The following is a 21,328-nucleotide window of genomic DNA, read 5'->3' as shown; positions in this document are numbered from 1 at the left end:
ACATGCTTAGTGAGCCTTATGAAGAGGTATTTTACAGTATTGTTGACAAATGTGCTATATTCAAACAACATTCTGACTACAGACACTTTTGAACAAGTAAGCTTAATTTGTGTTTCTTTGGTTTCACAGTTTTATTTTAAGAGAAAGATTGAAAGTTTGTGTGTCAAGCTAAGTTATCAACAGGAAAACAAATTTTTCCATTGGTAAAATATGGAAGCTGTATGAAATCACGTAGCTCTCCAGATATTCACAGTCTTTAGAGCACTTCTGAATTCTGTTTCTACTTTCTACTGTAGGAAAAGTTTCCCCCTTGCTTTTCTTTCTTGGTGTCAGGGGAGGTCAGGGAGGAGAGAGAAAGGTAAGAGAACACCCACAAATACTGCAAACCATTGCAGAGACTGAGCAAGAAAGGGAAAACTAGATACTCATTGTCAGATAGATACATATTGGTATTTTCTGAGCAGGTAAGACTTTTGTAACTACTCCATCTTTTAGAAACCTTTCCACAGTGAATCCAGAAGCAGCTGCTTACAGTCTGGGCCGGTACTGATCTGAACACCACCATGAATGTGTTGGGAAGACATTCATCACACCTATGTGACAGGTACAAAGAAGTTCCAGTGGGTAAGACATGGGTATGAACTTAACACATCATATGTTCTGCTGTAACTGTCTACCACCACGTTGCCTGGTGTCTAGAACTAACTAGCAAACGTGGCAGGTAACATACAAGAGGTGTTTGAGTTGGCAGACATCAAATAGCATTAACTTCAGTTTTCACTGAGTAAAATACACTATTAAGCCGATTTCCTTTAGACAAACTTATAACCTCCAAAATGTATAAAGCCAGCACATCAGGGTCTCTTTGACAGGATCTTTTTTTCATTAACCATCAGTGATTTGCATTCATTATAAAGCTGTCCTTCAAAACTATAAGTGAAAAGTATATTGCTTTTTCTACTGTTTTGCCTGGGATTCATATCAGATCAATAGACCTTGGTAACCAAGTTATTATATTTATCCTTTTTTATAAAATATATTATATTAGCTTTCTTTTGACTCTTGTAATTTCCTTGCTATTCCAAAATATTCAGTGAAGAGTACAGGAGCATGGAAGAACGAATGGTGAACAGTTTACTTTAAATTTGGGTGGCACTGTTGGGTGTTTTTTTGAGCAAGTTGTACCCAACAATGTGGAACAAACAAACTCCACCCTTTTTGGTAGCTTATATAAGCATAGCAAACAGAAACAGACTAGCAGATTTGTCACAGATGTCATCAGAAGATGAGAAGGATGCCATAGAAGGGCCACAGAAATAAATGGACTTCATCAAAGGCTTGTAGAAAAATCTCCCTTGGAGATAAAAAATTCTTTCTTGCCTATGTCTTCTCCTAAGAAGCTTGAGGAAGGAGTCAAAATTATTTCTGTGGTTATGTGAAGTATCTTGTCAGAAAGGTACTTCAAATGGTGAATACTACAAATGACAAGCTGGTAAACTACTTTCTTTCTGAAACAGGTTATTTGAAGTAAAGCATTTTAGCTTCCTCACAGCACCTGGCAGAAAATTTGCATGTTGAGACAAGCTTCATATGTCTAAGTATGTACTTTTCCTTCTGCTTCAGATAGATGAGAAAACACCAAGCACATCCTCTTCCAAGCAATTGTGAAAATAGAGATTACTTGCCAAAACAGGTATTTTCAGCAGAAGGCTAGGGCTAAGGCATATTGTCTGATAGATCCTGCTGGAGCTGCTCCAGCAAATAAAAGGGCTAGAGTATTGCTCAGTGCAGGTAGTAGAGTAGCTTCTGTCATTTTGAGATGCGAAGCAGCTCCCCAAAATGCTTGCCTGTAGAAAAAGCAGCAAAACATGCCAGTCAGTGAGACCAAAAAAGAGATCCTGGTTATGTTCAAGTTGCATGTTTCACAAGTACTTTGCAGACTTGTCATGATTAAATGTCAGGATGAGACCTAGGCATTCCCATTCTCTGCATCACCATTCCAGTTTCCATGGAAAGGACATGTACTTGTACACAGTCCAAGTAGGTGTGCTGTGTATGATCCAAGTGCAGATGGTGAGGGACTCAGCTTGGCATTTTAGAGCTTATTCCAGTCTTGGTTTATTTCTCTTGTGTTCAGAGACAAAAGGATTTTCAGAGGATGACAAAGGATCCTTCAGGAACAACAGGTTATTGTCAGATACAGTTGTGTGCAGATTTCCCAGGTGAAACCAAGCAAATGACTACAAAAGCCAGAACGTGTTTTCCTCAAGTTCTACGTGAAGCTCTTGAAGCAGTCAGTAAATAGGAAAGGAGAGACATAAAGAGAAAGCGACCTATGTTCTGCTTTGGTTAGGTTTTGAATGATAAAGCACTTGAAGGAAGACGACTTGAATTAAACTTGTGAATAGTTTGCCCTTTCAGTTAACAGACAAGCCAGCATTCAGCAAGGCCTTGCTTGCAATCTTCCTTATTTATAGAAGCACATGGATACTGACTTCATCTATGTCTCACTCTCAGATGTCATCCATGCCACCTTAAATAACCAATAATTCTGGTCAAATATGTCTAAAACCACACTCAAGGGTAGGAGAGAAGAGACCCTTTTCACAGACAGCTGATTATGGGGAGGTACATAACAGCCACTTTAACAATTTTTCTTTAGCCTTAATAGGCTTCTTTTCTATCTCTCTTTGTACTTGATCATTTGTAAACTGAAGACCTCTGATTCAATGCTTTCACTAGCTGAAAGGATTTTAAGAATCTTCTATTCTGATTCCCATTTTACATGTTAACTTCCCACAATTAATGCCTCTTTCTTTAGCTTGCTTTTAGCTTTCAAAGGCTGCTCCTGCATGGAATAAACCTGTATGCTTTGCTATTTAATCCTACAGAATCTTTTCATAGTTCCCTGAATACTTTTTCATTTAGTGATACATCAGCTGGATTGAATATAAACAGCCTCCATGCCAAGTGTAAAATTTTAGCTTTAAATGAGCTGGCTAGTTGGAGAGAAAAGTAGGAACCTAAAAGAAAAGCAAAACAAAAAACCCAACACAGATGCCTTTGTTCCTCAATTTATAAGAAGTCTTTATGCCCAAACTATAAAACAGAAGCACCTGACTACCACCCAAATACATATACAGGCAGAAAAGAAAAAGGATAGGAAGAGTTCAGAGTAGAGATCACAGCTACCTTTACTTTTGGTTAATCAGATTTTGCTATTACTAATTTTTATAAAAGGAACCACTTCTTCCCTCATATTGGTCTCGCACTCATTAGTTCCACAGAGAAGGCACTTTGTGTGGATGAGGAGGGAAAAACTTACCCACAGGACAAAAAACTGACACATCAACATTAGTATGCATATGCAGATAATAAGTTTTAAGTCCTATAATTGACTTATCCAGAAAGACCCTCACTAGATTCACCCTCCTATTCTTCTGGTGACAGTTAACTCCTATTTATGTTATCCTTTCCAACCTGTTCACATTTATGTCCTTACACAAGAATCTCTTAAAGAGAGACAACCCTTGGTGAAAATAAAAGCCTAATATTTTGGCCACTGTTATCAGAATGTTAATTACTTACATAAATTACCACTACATAGGGAGAATCAACAAAATTGAGGTGCTAAACTATAACTTCTCTTGGATTTTCACATCACACCTTAACACAGAATAAACACATGAAGAGAGTAAAACTATTGAAAACCTCTACAACTGTTACTACGAAAGCAATCGTACTTCAAATTATTTCTGTATATCTGCCTTCCCTGACAAGGCCTTCAAATGTGCTCAGAGAATAGAGATAAATTGGAACACTTCACTGGAATTACTGCTCTCTGAGCAGAACAGGAACACTTCAGAAAGGGGGATGGGAAGTTGAAGTTCTTCAACAGAACAATCGGCAGATATGAAGTAAATAAGTGTTCAAGAAGCGTGTCACAGAAGGAACATCACTTGAAAGACTGATCTCGCAGGATGCATAGAAAGCTTGCACTGTTTTCGTCAGTTTGAACAGAGAAAAGCCAGACAAATTGGCTGAAAATCTGGTCTGCCTCAACAGCAACCACATCAAGGGAAAGTCAGGTAAACTATAAGGCTTCTAACAAGAGAATTTATTTTCTAAACAACATTCACATTACCTACTGGGAAATGGCAGGTAACCCACACCAATTCCCAGACCAAGTTTTAGACTTGCTCAGAAAAACAAGTTGACACAAGCCAAAAATGTACCAAAATACTTGGCAACAGTTTAACACTCATATATGAAACTGTTCTAGTGCTCAGCAGTATTCACAGACACTGTTTAACTTAAAGCAAAGATTGCAACTCTGATCCTGCTGATACAAACAAAACCCCTCAAAACCCCCATACTTGTCACCAAAATTCGTACAAGGAGAGAATTACAAAAGGACATGCTGACCAGCCCTGAGAGGAGAGTGTAATGAATCACTACTAAGCACAGAAACACCGGCAACTGCTCCTCTCTGGAGGAGCTGTATAGAAGAGCTTACTTGCCAAAAGCACGCCTGGACACCAAAACGAGGTGCTCAGGTGCTGCCTGAGGCTCAAAGAACACACGACATTCAGTAACTGGCTCAAATCACACAGCCTGAAAAGCAGGGGAAACTTGCAATGTTTTTAGCACTTTTTCCTCCCACTGTAGTAGGAAATTAATGCAACATACCACCACAAGAAGATAGGCAGTCACTTGGATGCTGACCCCAGAATAATGCTAAAGTTTTCTTTTTTCTAGAATTCTGCCTTGTAGTTTGCTTAAGAAATCATATGCATTTGTTTAAGGTAGGCACTCTTAGTCTCCAAATAAATGTATAAACATATTTATAAATGTCTTGATCTCAGCTGGGATAGAGTTAATTTTCTTCCTAGTAGCTGGCATAGTGTTATGTTTTGGATTCAGTATGAGAAGAATGTGGATAACACACTGATGTTTTCAGTGGTTGCTAAGTAGTGTTTATAGTAAGTCAAGGATTTTTCAGCTTCTGATGGCCAGCCAGCAAGAAGGCTGGAGGGGCACAAGGAGTTAGGAGGGGACACAGCCGGGGCACCTGACCCAAACTGGCCAAAGGGGTATTCCATACCATGTGACATCAGGCCCAGTATATAAACTGGGGCAAGTTGGCTGTGGGGGGTGGATTGCTGCTCGGGCACTAACTGGGCATCAGTCAGCGAGTGGTGACCAATTGCATTGTGCATCACTTGTTTTGTATATTCCAATCCTTTTATTATTCTTGTCATTTTATTATTGTTATTATCATTATTAGTTTCTTCCTTTCTGTTCTGTTAAACCGTTCTTACCTCAACCCACGAGTTTTACCTTTTTCCTTCTGATTCTCTCCCCTATCCCACTGGGTGGGGGGGAAGTGAGTGAGCAGCTGCATGGTGCTTAGTTGCTGGCTGGGGTCAAATCACGACAATAAAACACCGTGCTACTAAGAGACACCCAACTATAAACTGAAAAATTTTACTTATTGACAAAATCCAGTAAAAAAAAAATATACTTGCAAAATGAGTACCAGTGCCTGGCTTAGACAGACCAAGAAGGCTAGAGGAGATTGAAGAACAGAAATGTTAACAAAGAGTGGACTTGGAGAATCTAGTAAACTTACACAAAAAACATTTGCATAGTGTGTTGTCCGACTAGAAACGCTGCTTAAGAAGCAGAACTGCAGTCTGTAACGGATGAATGACCTTCAAAAATTGCTTCTATGAGGCACAAAAGTGATAGGAAAGAGAATTTTCTGCTTGGAAGGAAATAGCATGGTTCAGCGTGCTGCAGCAGTCATCAGAAATCAGTACCTTTTTCTGGAGATTAGCATAAATAACTCCCTGATCTGCAGTCTTATCAGCTATACCACTGTGGGAAAACATTGTTTAAATAACAGCTTTCAGCCCTTACTTACAAATGATGTCAATGAAAATGGAAGTGCTGCAAAGTGTTTTGAGGTCTTCCATGATGAAAGGTGCTACATAAATAATATATTTCCCCAGTATCTGAGAAAAAGAGAATAACAGAAATGCCTCCTCTTGCTCTTTGGTTGCTACAGCAATTGCCTAAATGTGCAGACTGTACAATTGAGAAGTATCTTCTTCTACAGTGACAATTAGCTAATGCATCATACCATGCAAAATATTTCCATGCACTTGCTTCCTTATGTACTAATGAAAACATTCCCCATTATTAGCTTTCTATGTATTAAAAGCCTATTGTTACATGAACATATAATGAATATTCAAGCATCAGTGAAGAAGTGATGCTACATGCTTAAGTTTCTTATACAGTATCTATGTTCCTCTGGGTGCACAGCTATCATGTTCATCTTCTATAAATACCCATTCAAACTTTATTTGTTCTGGAGATGCTCTGTGCATGCATTGGGGATGAGTGAAGGCTTTGAACATGCTTTTCACCATTTATCAGTGCTTCTGTAAAATTCAGGAGAATATAGCCATTTCCCTAGTCAGGCCCTAGTAGTACCACATTAGGCACAGATACAAAAATTACACTCTAAAAGGACACGTAGCAGTGGTGGCATTATTTTTCCACATTGTCGCTCAGAGCAAGTGACACTGGCATTATACAATTCTTTACTACCTTATAATATTATAGCTGCCATTCAACAGTTTAACATCTCAACTCCCTGCAGGCAAATAAACACATTGGGGGGAGGGGGGAGGGAGGGAGGTATTCAACAAGACCTTTAGCTATTCAGAATAACTTAAAGGACTCCCTATTCAGGATAAATATTCTGCTTGGAAAAGGCTTTGGTGTTTGTCCAAGAATTGAATGTAAACATTAGTCGCCTGTATATAAAAAAAATGTGTGATAAAATGGGCTTACTTGACTGACAAAAAGCTGTGGTTTCCTTAGGCTTTTAAGGCATGCCGTAACCAATTTTGATAAGCTATGTCTCTTTTTCAAGTCATACAGCTTCTATATTCATGCATACTCCGTTCACATCTCTTATCACGCTTCGACTCCATGAGACCTTACAAATAACAATTACTTAAAATGCAGCAGTCTATTTTTAGCGTTTCACATTATGCCTGCCTCTTAGAGTCTGAAATTTTTTCACATGCTCCAATTCTTACATGCATTAAGAAATCCTATTCTTTTTTATTTTCTGCTTGCCATGTCTGAGCTCACAAACATTAGCCCAAATCAGTAAAGCTGCCATCATCCCACTATTTTAGAACAAGAGTAACACAAAACAAAGGGTTTATGACTGAATCTCCGTTGCTCTCCGTTGGTCTATAAGGCTACACCCTACAGTTTGCTCTTTCTTACATTTAAAATACACTTTTTTGATATCCAGCTATCAACTTTTATGTCTCCTGCTAATGGCACGAGTTCCTTCCAGGCATACAAACATTATCATTGTACTGAACCTACAATGAAAATGAACCTAACAGGGACACAAGAGATCAGCCCAAATGAAACATGTAATTAGTAACTGGAAAAAATATGCTCAATAAAAAAAAACAACTGGAAAAGAAATGGAACAGAAACAGAAATTATTATGCTACTAAACAGAGTTCCTAAGTTCTGACCGTTGCACATCAGAAATATATTTGCAGCAAGTATATAAAAATGTGACAAAGAACGAATCAGATATGGAATAGAATCTATACATACAGAAAGAGTAAATAGACCAAAATGACTGTTCTTGAGGAAAAAGAGAATGTGATGGATGTGCAAAATCATGACTGATTTAATGAGAAACTGAAAAGGAAACAATTGTTTAACATTTCTCACATCATGACAATTAAAAGGGGTCCCAACTAAATCATTAGGCAACAAATTTTTAGGCAAAACAAAGATACTTACTTCCTTAACACTCTACATGCACTGAATCATATAAGTGCCAAAGATACTGTAGAGGCTGAGAATCTAAATCAGATCAACCAAACACATATAGTGAGGACACGATACCCTCTGCAATTAAACGTAATAGTGCAAACATTACTTTATGCTCATGGAACTCCTAATCAATGCTGGGCACCAAACACTGGGAGACTGTATCAAAAGATGATTACTCCATTTAATTTATGCATTACTTCTTTAAGCATCCTTTACTAGAATTTTGCCAGTGGTCTTATTTTAACAGCAGATTTATAGTCTTACAGGCTAGGTCTATAATGATATGCCACACAGCTTTTCTAGTAAGAAGAGGGTTTTGTCCATACTATACAGCTTTAACAGGCATCTGACAGTCACCATTCTAGCATGAACAAGTATTATTTAATTTACTAGCTATTCTAGACCCAACCAATGCCATCTGTCACGCACCACAGGAAAAAAAAAAAGTCTCCATATGTATTTCATTAAAAAAAACAAAACAAACAAACAAGACACTTACCCTAATAGTTCTTAAAAGCTTTTCCTAAACTTAAATACAACACATCTTTCATTCCTTTTTTTGTTATATATATTTTGCAGTGTATAATAGTGTTTTCTTGGAATTCATTGGCAACATGCAGGTATCAAGAACTTTCTATGCCTCAAGCAAGCACCTTGGGAAGTTTGAAAGCAGCAGAGTCTGTTTATCCTGATTGCCCTTTTGAATATACATCTCAGTGAAGTGAGAATGATAGTGAACTGCCATTTAACATCAAGAATTTTTCTTGGTCCACTTGTGGATAGATGATTTCAAAGTAGAAATACATTTTTAATTTCTACTTTGATAAGATTAGACCAAAAAAAAAGAAAAAAAAAAGAAAAAAGAAAACCACACAAGTAAAGACAAATCTAGAGAGTTACAGACCAGAAATATTTGGCAGAACTCTAGAAATTCTTTGAAAGAAAAGTTGAGAATCCAGGTGACTCATTAGATTGGACAAAGAAAACAGGGAATTGATGGAATATTTGTTTACCTAATTTTCAGTTTAGAACTGACTTTTCCATGGAAAAAAAATGTATTAGGAGACATTCTTGATCAAGACTCAAGTTCTGCTTTATTTACTTTCCCTAGCTTTGAAGTGTGAAAACTCTGCTTTTGAGCCTTGGCCTGAAGGAGTGCACATCAACTGTGCTCAAGACTTCTGAGCATAGAGAATCTATGCACTCACACTTTTTACAGCTCTTTGGGTTAATCAGCTACCCAAATAGCAGTGGTCGTTTTCATAGAACACCTTGTACAAGATTCACTGACAGCTTTCTCATTAAGCATGAGAAAGCAGTCTCATCAGCTTTGACTGTCCTATGAAGTTTACCTCTCTCCTACCTACAAACAATAAGTAGAGATGCTAAACAGGAACCAATTTAAGGCTGCTACTGAAGTAATAATATCCTTTACCAATATGATCCACAGTATTTTAAGTGAGGTTTAACATGTACTATAAACGGTATCATGGAAGGACCATTAATAAGTATCTGTGCTATTTTAAAACAACAGGTGGTGAGATCGTTTCACCACAGTTATGTACTCACCATATGTGTAAGTGGAAATTCTGTAGGAGGTAGAAGGCAAAGGAGTGAATAGTTAGCAAATATATCTATTATATAATATATATAATTATATAGATATATTAAGATGTATATGATCTCATTAAAGCTGCAGCACATTTTACAGGCTAGCTAACAGCTGCCAAGATAACTTTGATATACCTTTGGGTCTTTTGGAACAGTTGCTAGAACAAAGATGTGACAAAAAAAGCAGTCAAATTAAGAGAAACTAAAATTGTATGTTGGAGTAAGACCTATTTGCCTACTGCATCTGATAAATCACTGAGACATTAGTGCAAAAAGGTATGTATAATTGTGCAAAGACCAGCCAGTTGCTTTAACATACTTCTGAACACACCACAGGTTAAACTGCCACCCATGAGTCCTGTAAAGCCGAAGAACAGCAGTGTAGCCAATTTTAAAATTAATTTGAATAAAGTTTAGAAAACAAAACAAATTCTGCTACAGAGAACTATACCCTGGCTGACATGGAAATTCTTCCACTACAGCTCTTCTGCAGAGTTCATGTTTTATACTTGGTTCACCCAGAGAAGAAGGGCAGAGATACCCTGGAATCATTTTACCACCACAGAAATGCGACCAGCTCAGAAATGCAGCGTATCTTTGGTATGTCAGGGAGGACAAAAACCACTATCATATCTTATTGGTTCTACCACAAGCAATGAAGGAAGAAAAGTAAAATTATTTGATCTGGCATTTGGCTGGGACATTTGCATCAACTGTCCTATGAGAGAGTCCATTTTGTGTTACCTTCTCCTCTGATATGTTTATATTTAAAGACAGGAATATATACTGGAAGCGCATACTTCTTGTACAATCAGATCCTTTCTTTTATAATGTTGTTTCGAAAGAGTCATTTTGTAAGAGCATACAATATGAAGATTTTCTTGAAAATAGTCCTCAATGCATCATGAAACTAATACATATAAATGGATTCATGCTGGTGTTGCTGCCACATGCAGTCCTCTTCAAGAGAGACGCTTAAATCAGCTTGGTTTTGCAGGAAGCATACATGAATTCTGTACTTCTATCTCCATATTTCAGATATTAAACTCAGGGGCTCATTATCTGGGTTGTGAAGTGCTGACTTACTTGATTAGGTCAAATTCAAGATAAAAAGATGATTAATGCCTGTCTTGTTCCCACCACTAATATATTATAAATGGATGAAACTCTTAGTTCTCCTTAACAATTGCTACCTTTGCAGTTGACTGGCCACTCACATCAAGATCTTCTATTGACAATAACTAAAGAGTCCAACATGAAATCCATCTGCATAGTAGGAGACAAAGTTTAAGTCTATGCCTGGAATTTATTTCTCAGATGGAAATTTTTTCTCACCTAGAAATGTTATCTACTGCATATAAAGGGCATGCATTTGGGAAGTGTCAATACATTTGTTCGTCAGAAGAAAAAATGGTATCACCTGTTAAAATACTCTTGATTGTTTGCACATGCTCAAGTACATAGTCTTAAGTTCACTTTATAATATCTGTCCACTCACACCCTGCTCAAGCCTTTCTTTAAGGAATTCTTAATTTAGGGAAAATATTCCAACTCAAAGCCTAGTAACAACATAACTGAAAAATTACATGCTTGCTCTGGAATGTGGTTATTTCAGTTAGTTCAAACAGCACTTAGAAACATCAGCTTTAAACATGCTCATAATAATAGAAAATACATTAACTGAACTGTTTCATTTCAGCTCTTGGAAAGGACCACAAGTGAAATCAAACCTCTGCAACTTCAAGTGCATTCAAGGTTACTGGGTTTTCCAGTTTGTTCTCCTAAGGAAACGAGTCTTACGCAGACCCATCTGGCCCCTACTCATAAATTTGGTCAAATGAACCTGCTGGTTCAAAGGCTGTCTGCGGCCTAGAAATCTCAAAGATAATTAAGCTCTTATAAATTTGCAGAACTAACCTAGATGAAGAGTTTCAAAATAGCAGACCCTCTGAGGAAAAGGCAGCTAAATCTCGGCTGCTACCCAGTCTGTCTGGCATCAACCAGCTGGCCAACTAGGCTGTTCTTCTAGTCAGCGGTGCTGTTGCCCCCAGATTAACCACAATAATGATGCTTTTCTTTGCTTGGCAGAGGTATAGTTACTGTAACAGAAGGAGGAAGAGGAGTTCTGGGAGAGAAGTCTGTAGGAAGTGGATTTACATGAGTTACACTATTGAATTAAATTCACACTGATCATTAGATATCCATTTTTTTCTGTGGACACATGCACATGCACTCTTGCATTTTACATGATTCACCATCTGTCTTTGGAGTACACATAAAAACAAAAGCAATTCAAGTTTTCAGAGTCAAACTAATCAGATGTACATTCACATCTACGATAACGTATGGCTCTTGGTCAACGAACTCCTTCATCCCTGCCACCAGACTGTTTTAAAAAATGTTAGCCAACAGTCTTTTGAAACATTATTTAGGTTTGCCTGGAAGCACAAATGACTAAATTTACTGTGCTAATGTTGCATCAGCATTAGTGAGTACTCATACTACTTTGTATTTGCAACAACAGAATGGGAGACCATTACTTGATGCCCTCTTCAGTGAAGAAATTGACTTTATATACAATGGGCGGACTAATAGGAGAAGTATCTGAAATCAACTACATCGTTTCTTCTTCCAGCCAGAGGCAATTAGAGGAGAAATCAGCAAATGACTACAACATTGCAACCGCTGAGACAGCCATCCATCCTCTATTCTAGAAAGGAAAAAACAGTAGAGATGTCATACTCAGACTCCCAAGTGTTTTACAGGAACAAAATAAACGTTTGGTAAATGAAAGATACAGGTTTGATGGAATGGGATTTTTTTTCTAGCTATGCATGCATTGCATGTACGCATACATTTCTAGCTATGCATACACTAGATGTGCCATGGAGTGCTTAAAAGTAACAAGCTTACACTGGGTCATAGTTGAATGACTGTTCCAGAGCAATGATTTGTCTGCAATTCACCAGTCACTCTTTGTTTTAGCCTTATGAAGCCTCAACTGTCTTCTATACACACTTCCTGTAGCCATCGTTCACGTTCTGCATATCCAGCAACAGTACTGAGGCAAATACATGTATTTAATTAATTCCCTGAAATAATGACAACAGGCCAATCAACTGCCTGTTACCTCCCTAAGTGTTACTTCTATCACTCTAGCACGTGACCAGAGGCTTCAATCAGAACTGGGCATCCCACAACTGTGTGAGCTGCTCTGTGAACACGCAGGATAACAGGACCCTTTAAGATGAACGTACAAGTAAATAGACATTGAATAAAATAACCTTCAGCTTCCAAAATCCTGCTTCCTTTTTTTCAGCAGGAACTTATTAATACCCTATCCTTCTCTTCCCAGAGGCACAATCATGGTTTTTGCTTCCAAACCAAACCGCATAGAGCCATTACTACAAGCCGATAGTGCTCATTCTAATGATCTGCCTCTGCACGCCAACCCTAGCCTCCTGTATTGACATGCCTGCTTTAGAGCAACCTTTTTTTAGAGCGGAACAAAGGAAAAACATAACCAAAAATCACCAGTGTATCAGGCAGGGACTTAGCCCGGGCAGATTTTTCCCTCCTACTCAATTCCAAAAGGCCATTCACCTAGCGCTAAGACCTGCGTACGTACCACAAACAGCGTGCGACGTCAGTGGCCAAGCTACAATGCCGCAGGTACTCTTGTTTTTCCACTTCTACAGGTGATATGAAGGAAGAGCAACTGGCTAATTCTTCCATTTAGCAAACAAAGGCATTTGAATTTAGCTGCTGTTCAGTTTGTCTCAAACCTTGTGCTAGATGACAAAAATGGAAAAAGGAAAAAAAACCAAACCAACGAAACCCACAGACAGAAGTCCCCGAAAAAGTCAACAGAATCCATTTTGGCATAACGGCTGGTTCGCCCTTTGGTTTCCTGCGAAGCGACTTCCACATCCAGGAACGCGAATGAGACGGCATCCTTTTTTGCTTCTGCTCCCCTGAAGCCCTTCTGCCCTAAGATGTCCTCCCCGCCGCTCGAGGAACGCGCATCGGACCGGAGAGAGCCGGAGGAAGGAAACCCGGAGCGCGGTCCTGCACCTGTCGCAGTGCTCCTCCAGTCCTTCCCGCTTTCGCGCCCGTCCGCCGCTACGCCACCGACAAAATGCCCCCTCCCCGCCAGCGAATCCCTTCTGGCAAGGGTAAAGAAGGCAGCCCGGGCTGCCGAGCAGAGAGCTGGCACCCAGCCACCGCACATCCTGGCCGTAAAAGACGAAACGCAACGCTGTGGCTCTTCTGAGAGGGCAGCCCTTCTGCTTTTGGGGGCAGCCCCACAAGGAAGGAGAAGGGAGCTACCCGCCTGAGCGCAGCCCCAGACCCTGCCTTGCGCGCACGCAGCTCGGCGGCTGCTTCCCGGGCCGCCGGCCCGGCCTTCCCCGCGCTCGCCGCGGGCAGGCGGCGGCCCCGGCCGCCAGCCGAGCCGAGGCGGGCGGCTCGCAGCGGCAGCGTCGCGGCTCCCCGGCCGGGCAGCGCCGCAGCGCTCGCCGCCCGCCCCCGCACACGCCCCCGGCAGCTCCCGCTCACCTTTCCAGCGACCGGCTCAGCGCATCTTCCTTCCTCCCTCCCTCCCGCAGCGGCTGCTCCTGGCGGCCCGGAGACCCTGGGCTCGGCGGAGCGGGGTAGCCCGGCGCTGCCCCTCCCTCAGCCGGCGGCAGCTCCCGCTGTCACTTCACCCCCACATCCCGCCGGCGGCGGCGGCGACGGCAGCAGCTGCTGCTCCTAAATTCACGGCGCTCCGGCGGCATGAAGTCATCCTCCCCGCCCCCTCCCCGGGCCGCCGCACTCCGCTCCCGCCGCGGAGGGGGAGATGGCCCCTCCGCCCGGCCGCCCGAGCCCCGCGGGGTCCTGGCGCTCCACCCCCACCCGAGGGGTCGGCACTCCGGCGGCTCTACACGCACCCCGCTGCCCCGGAGGCTGGCCGGGGCGGCTCGGTTCCCGGGCGGCACGGCTGCGGGCCGGGGCTCCCTCCTGGACACGGCTGCAGGATGGGCCGTTCCGCCCCGCGCCAGCCTTGCCCTCTCGGGAGTCCCCTCAGCGGGCTCTGGGGAGCGCGGTGCTCCCGCCCAGAGGCCGGCGGCCCGCGGCCCGCTCCCACCGCCGCCCCCCTCACCGTGTCCGTCACCCAGGCCTCGCCGCCCTGCCCAACCCGGTCGTACCGGGCTAAGCGGCGAGGAACGGGGGAGGGCGGGCTCCCGCAGCGCTGCAAGGCCGGAGCCAAGGGAGAGCCTCCCTCCGGGAGAGCTCTGTGTGTGTGTGCGTGTCCCTGTTTTGAAGGAAAATCCGCTGTAATTCTCGTGGCTGTGTGTGGGCGCCCGGCTCTCCCCCCTCCCCTCTCGGCCTCAGGGCACGCAAGCGCTCCGCAGCCTGTGCCCCTAAAAAAATGCACCTCTTTCTGGGGTGGAGGGGAGTTTCTTTGCCAGTGGCTGTTGCTCGGTGCTGGGGAGGGAAGAGCAGAGGAAAGGCACTGTGTTCAAGGTCACCGGGACACAATTCTCCCTTGCCAAGGGCGTCCTGATATTTTTAAGATCCACCAGTAGGCAGCATGTCTATTTTTGTTAGTTACAGAGTGCCGTGCACGAACTGGGTAACAGGCAGGCTCATAAAGGAGGCTAGATTCCTGTCACGGTTTACAATCCCGCAAACCCATCCCATGTGCAGGACGAGCACGGCTGTGTTGCTGTATAAGTAACGCCAGGCAGTCTGGTTCTGACAGATAACGTGTGTCGCCAAATCACCGCAGTCAGAGCTCTTCGTATTTCACGAGCAAGGCAGGGTTGCGTCTGGTCAAGAAAAGTCCTGCCGGACGAGCTCCCAGGAAAACACAAATGCTGCGAGCACAGGTGTTTCCAAGGTGCTGTGCCTGGTCTGCTGACCGGGTGGCCAAGTGGTTCCTCAGCAAGGTTTTGGAGTAGACCCAAGTTGGAAATGCTGATGTTTTCCATGGTGGTGAGGTCTGAAACAGGAGAAGAGCTGCTTCAGCGGCCTGGGTGTAGATAGGAAGGTTGTCTGTAGCGGTAGAGCAAAGCAGAAAAGGGGAGATGAGTCGCATTAAGGTAAGGATCTTAATCTCCATCTCTCAGATGAAATATAAAAACTCTGAGCTTGAGTTCCCTTTTGGAAATTCATTGTGTTTACTTCTGTAGTGGTTATGGTAAGGCTTTTAACTGTGCCAGTGTCTTTGATTTGATTCCCTGTATCTGTGCAGTCCTACAGTTGCGCTAATTTTGGGCTGCTCCTGTTTACTCCCTGCCTTGTGCCTCTTCTATTGATTGGCATTGCAGACCTGAATGTGCAGCACTGGCAGCATTTCAAATACAGTGATACTTTATCTCTGTTTACAGTGTGTTAGGTTAGGTGATTAAAGGCTCATCTCCGCGTACACAGAGGAGCTCAGGGGCATGTGGGCAGGCGGGGCAGCCCCAATAACCGGGTCAGAGAAAGGGAACCCCTGCCCAACCCCTCCCAGGGCTGTCTGTCCCAGGGGACCCTCAGCCCCATGGGGCTGGGGAGGACACCCAGCAGCCAACCAAAAAGCTCTATGCATCGCCTCACAGATTGAGCGGGTTGCTGCCTAGGGGTACGGGACACATTATGGGGTGCATAATAGGGAGAGCATTTGGGGATTGTACAAGGCTTATTATGGGAGGGCAAGAAACAAAGGTGGGGAAAGGAAGGGATCAAGGTGCTATGGGAATGAGCGAGTGTGGGAGAATAGTGGGATGAAGAGGTAAATAGGCCTAGTCCTGTGTAAACGGGCTGCTGCTGAATACGGGTGTCTGGCTATGCCCTGCACCTGATCAGCGCAGTCTCTCCTGTCTTCTCATGAAACTCTATTTCTAACTCTTTTACTGGGTGAGAGGACTGTGTGCATGGGGGTGAGGGTGGGGGGGTGTTAGTGCCAGCAGCAAGAGTCACACCTCAGGTCATAGGGACCCATGCCAGAGAGGAGGACAGGATTACACTGTTCATGCCATCTTGTGTTTGCTTGAGTGTTTGTGTCTATGTTGATCTGTGTGGTTGGCCATGTGCATATTTATATATATACTCAGGTATACATAGTGTGTGTGTGCCTCTTAGGAATATGTGCTCAGACTTGCTACTGACTAGACCTAGGAAAATGGAGCCATGGCAGTCTCTCTTCTATTGGGCTACCTGGTTCAGCAACTCCTAACAAAATCCACTAAGTGATTAGTGTACTAGAAAATCCTTGATCTGTGCAAAAGTTATTATTATTATTATTATTTCTTCTTTGATAGCAGTAAATTCCAGAGTCAAGAGAAGTAAATGCTCCTAGCCCAAGAGTATTAATTAGTACAATTCAATATACATAATTACAAAAAAAAAGGAAGGACACATGGGCAAGACACCTATAGAATTTTATTTTAGTAGAGAAACAATATAGCTGTGCATAATTTAGCAACATTCAGACAGCCTATTCTACTCAGTAAATATAATCTTCAATTTAGTAATCATGGGTTCAATCAGTTTAAAATTAAGTGCAAATATAAATACAAATTGAAATCTAAGCATTTCAGCTTTAAAAGTGTATACCATAGGGAAAATGGAAGGAACTAGTTAGTGAAATCAGTTGAACAGCTGAATATGGGGAAAGCTTGGAAATGTCTTTAATAAGTGAGAGAGCAATGTATAAGGAAGAACTCCAGGCTTAACTGCAAGGGGGGTGGCTTCAAACAAGATATTAGAAGTAGGCTGTCAACCAACAAGTGAAGAGAAAGTTGTGGCTTAGAGGTTAGAAATAGTAAGGTTCAGGTGAGATTAAATTAGATTGTGAAAATAAATAATAAATAGTAAAATGTGCTCACTTGTAAAAATGTAAAGAAAGCCTGAAATGAGGAAGTTGAGCTCTTTTTTTTGTGAGGATGGGGTGAAAAATTTAGGCTTTCCCCCTCAAACTGAGTACTTTGCTTTCCTGATAATTGCTGGCTGGAGTAAAGGGTGGAGTGAAGGAAAAACAATGAAGGGGAATGCATAAATGTGTACAAATGGATGTTACTCTTTTCACAGTGAAATTAAAATCAGAAGGGTGTGTTCAAGTCAGAGGAGTGAATCTCCATCTAAAGGTAATGGAAAAAATGTGGTATAAAATCTCAAGAAATCTTTGTTAAGTCAAAGGTGATACCCTATGCCTGGAGATTGTCAGACAGTTCTAGTATTTAAGAAATGAGAAGAGACCTAGGAAATTTCAGTTACATGAGATAGTTGGTGGTAGCATGCAACACTGAAATTCAGGGATGTTTTTACTATGGAACCCATTTGATAAACTGCAGAATATAGGGATAGGTGTACATGCAAGAGACTAGGAATATGAAGGATGGCAAAAAAGTTGTCCTGTTAAAGCAAAACATAATTCTGGAGAAAAGTTAGGGGTAGCATTTCAAAAACAGTATTCTTGGATTTGATTTTATTTAGCATTTTCAGTAGTGCCGTTGGCAAGTAAGTACAAATGAACTAAATTTGGATAAGAAACACTATTAATATACAGGATGTTTGGAATAACTTATTAACCAGATGAGGAGTAAAATCACAGAAATGGGATGAAGTTTTAAAGAGAAAAAAGGCCCAAAATTTTAACTATACGCTAAAGACTCATGAGCTGGAAATCAGAAAGGAAAAGAAAGAAAAATTCTTAACTATTAGATGATCATAGGATGACTCTGAGCTAGTGGTGTCAGAAGTTTGAGAAAGGAAAATGTATTTTTATCACATATCAACTGAGGCTAGTATAGATACGGAATTTTGTTGACCTGGCTGTATCTCTGCTTACCTGTTTGAGTTTGCTGCAGTGGCACTTCTTGGTAGAAAGTGTGTTACAGTTAACAAATAGCTTTACAGAAAGCTGTTTCTGCTTTGCCATTAATCAGTGAATTGCAAACACTTAGATCAAGTGACCAGTTACTAAGTGTGTGCCCAGCCATACACTAATTTGAAAAATAAGAACAAAGGGCAAGAATCAAGTCCATCCACAGAATAACTTGTAGGAAGTGAGTCAATAGGACAAGTATGCATGTATACACAAGCTGTGAATTATAACAGTAAGAGGGAGAAGAAGATCACTTCATACATTGCCCCCGGGTTTGACTTCAGTGTCTCTGTAACTGAGGGACTGTGTGTATTTTTTCTGAGTTCTTGGTCTATGTTCAGAGGCAGAGCAAGGCAAACTCCCATGGGCCTGCTTTTAAATTCAATTTTACCTAGGCATTTAATGCATCAAAAATCTATGCCATAGATTGTATAACAGTATTTAATAACTTACGGGAGCTTTCTGAAGATCTCTTCTTAGGAAATACTTCATCACACCTTTGCTTACATACACATATGTGAGCATATATTTATGTAGAAAGTATATAAGAGTTTTCATGAGTATTAGGACCTTCAGGAAGTTCCTAATAAAAAGAAGTCTCCTGGAGCTGACTTAGCTTTTACCGGTGATAAAAATGGCATAGACCATGAGGGTTGGTAAAAGTGGATCTATTAACAAGATGTGTTACTAATGAAGGCATTTATTATGTGGAGAACTGTTGTCGTTTAGCCCAGGTAGGCATCTCAGCCCCACACAGCCACTGGCTTATGACCCCCCAGCAATGGGATGGGGAAGAGAATTGAAAGGGTAAAAGTGAGGCAGCTCAAGGGTTGAGGTAAAGACAGTTTACTAAGTAAAGCAAAAGCCATGTGCACAAGCAAAGCGAAACAAGGAATTCGTTCACTACTTTCCATTGACAGGCAGGTGTTCAGCCATCTCCAGGAAAGCAGGGCTCCTTCACATGTAACAATTACTTGGGAAGACAAATGCCATAACTCCAGACATCCTCCCTTCCTCCTTCTTTCCCCCAGCTGTATATGCTGAGCATGACGTCCTATGGTCTGTCATATCCCTGTGGTCCATTGGGGTCAGCTGTCCCAGCTGTGTCCCCTCCCAACTCCTTGTGCCCCCCCAGCCTCCTCACTGGTGGGGTGGGGTGAGGAGCAGAAGAGGCCTTGGCTCTGTGTAAGCACTGCTCAGCAGTAACAAAAACATCCCTGTGTTATCAACACTATTTCTAGCACAAATTCAAACCATAGACCAAGCTATTATGAAGAAAATTAACTCTACCCGAGCCAGAAGCAGTACAGGAACATAAGAAGATACGAGGACCACTGCACATAGGCTTTTTAAAGTCTGTATTCCTGAAACTAGGAAAACTGGTTGTACTGAGTATAAAAAAGAACTGTGATGTCCCTTTGACTTTTTTCTGCCTAAATAGCCTACCTCCTATGGGCCTGCTTATGTGGCAGTTACCTACATTAGGTTCTTTTCATGTGTTCCAAAATTCTAATGCTTTTGGAGTCTCTGCAGCACAAGCCAATGTGCTATTTTCTAAAGAACAATAGATCATTCCGTTATAACCAGTTTATTTATCATAGTTTGCCATAAGCTTTTTTTTTTCCTTTTAATATTAAACAAAGTACTAATGTACACTTTAATAACAGAGTTTTTTTGTGGATTTCTTCAGAGTGCATTTAAATGAAAGCAAGACAATGAATAAACAGTTCTTATGAAATTTTAGCAGTTTTTGTGACACATCTGGGCAAAAATTTTACATAAGCATTCAAAAAAATGACAGAAAAAACAATTGCCACGTGTCACCAGCAGTGCAATGTAAGATATTAAACATTATTTTACAATTCCCATGAATAATATAGCAAGTGCAGTCCCTACTGGATATCAAAGCAGTCTTATTGATGTTGAAACATAATGTGAGAATGCATCATAAGAACCCTTAGTTATCCCTTTTAATAAATTAATGTCCATCTGATCCTTCTGACACTGTTTAGGTGGAATAATTTCAGGTCTCACAAATAAAATAATGCACAAAATGAAATTTGCTATAGGCTTTCTACTAAGTAGAAACAGTACTTAAAAATGTTGATGTTGGAAGTATTTTTTCAGTAGACATTTTTTTAAAGCAAATAGACAAAACTCTCTCTCCATGACCACTCTTTCAATTCCTTACTCTTTCTTTCTTTATTCTTTCATTGCCATTATAACTTGTTATGTATGGATATGCCTTTAAGTAAATCGAGTAGATGAACACACTTTGTTCAATTGGTTGTGTTTATGAGGTGTAATGTGTATGGCAGAAATAGTGACCCAAAAGTAGTATGATAATGAAGAACATTGCAAGAGGAACTGCAATGTCAACAATACCCAAATAGACTTTCTTGTAACTAAAACCATCATCAAGAAAATACATTTAAAGTAGTGATATATATCTGCAATCATTTCCAAACCATTTGGGAGGTAATATTGATTGATTACTTGATAACTATCAAAATAATATGAATTAAGAAGCAAACAATGCTGCATTCAGTATATTAGTTTCTAATCTTCAGCAACAGGAATTTTCAAGTAATATGATCTGGTTGTAAACAGTTTAGAATAACCAAACTCTGGATGCAGACAGCCTCTGCCAGTGTTGCTCAGTATCCTCCTCTTAATGATGGTTGCATATGTTCTTAGACTAGGATACTCAAGTTTTCAAGGCAGGGACTGTCAGTGTTTCAGTTTGTACAATGTTGTTAGGCATTTGCAAAATGCACTGATGATAATTTATGACACTTGTGTCTCTACTACGGTGTTTTGACTTCTATGAACAAGACCCAGTTCTACCCTGAGTTACAAGTTGTTTCAGCTGAAGGTAATGAAAGTTGTGCATGTACAGCAGTAGAGCCTGGCCCTTAGCCTCCTGACGTCAATAGGAACAGATGTGTTCTCCTTTTTTTCCCCTTGGGGTTTCCAGCA

General features: G+C 41.3%; 1 protein-coding gene across 3 annotated transcripts in view; it reads right to left on the bottom strand.

Annotated features, from left to right (window-relative positions):
- The window catches only part of PKIA (cAMP-dependent protein kinase inhibitor alpha), a 45,531-nt gene extending 30,759 nt beyond the window's left edge, over window positions 1-14,772 (bottom strand). Inside the window, exon 1 of one of the 3 annotated variants that reach the window (XM_049823689.1) lies at window positions 14,685-14,772. The gene's annotated coding sequence lies outside the window, so the exon portion shown is untranslated. Of the gene's footprint in view, window positions 1-14,052; window positions 14,374-14,684 lie in introns of those variants that run through there. The other 2 variants (XM_049823688.1, XM_049823683.1) reach the window with 2 other exon arrangements.
- Between the last annotated feature and the right edge of the window lie 6,556 nt (window positions 14,773-21,328).

This window comes from Accipiter gentilis, chromosome 2 (assembly GCF_929443795.1).
Source record: "Accipiter gentilis chromosome 2, bAccGen1.1, whole genome shotgun sequence".
NCBI lineage: Eukaryota > Metazoa > Chordata > Aves > Accipitriformes > Accipitridae > Astur > Astur gentilis.
The sequence above is the reverse complement of the archived record's forward strand: the minus strand, read 5'-3'. Positions and strand labels throughout refer to the sequence as shown.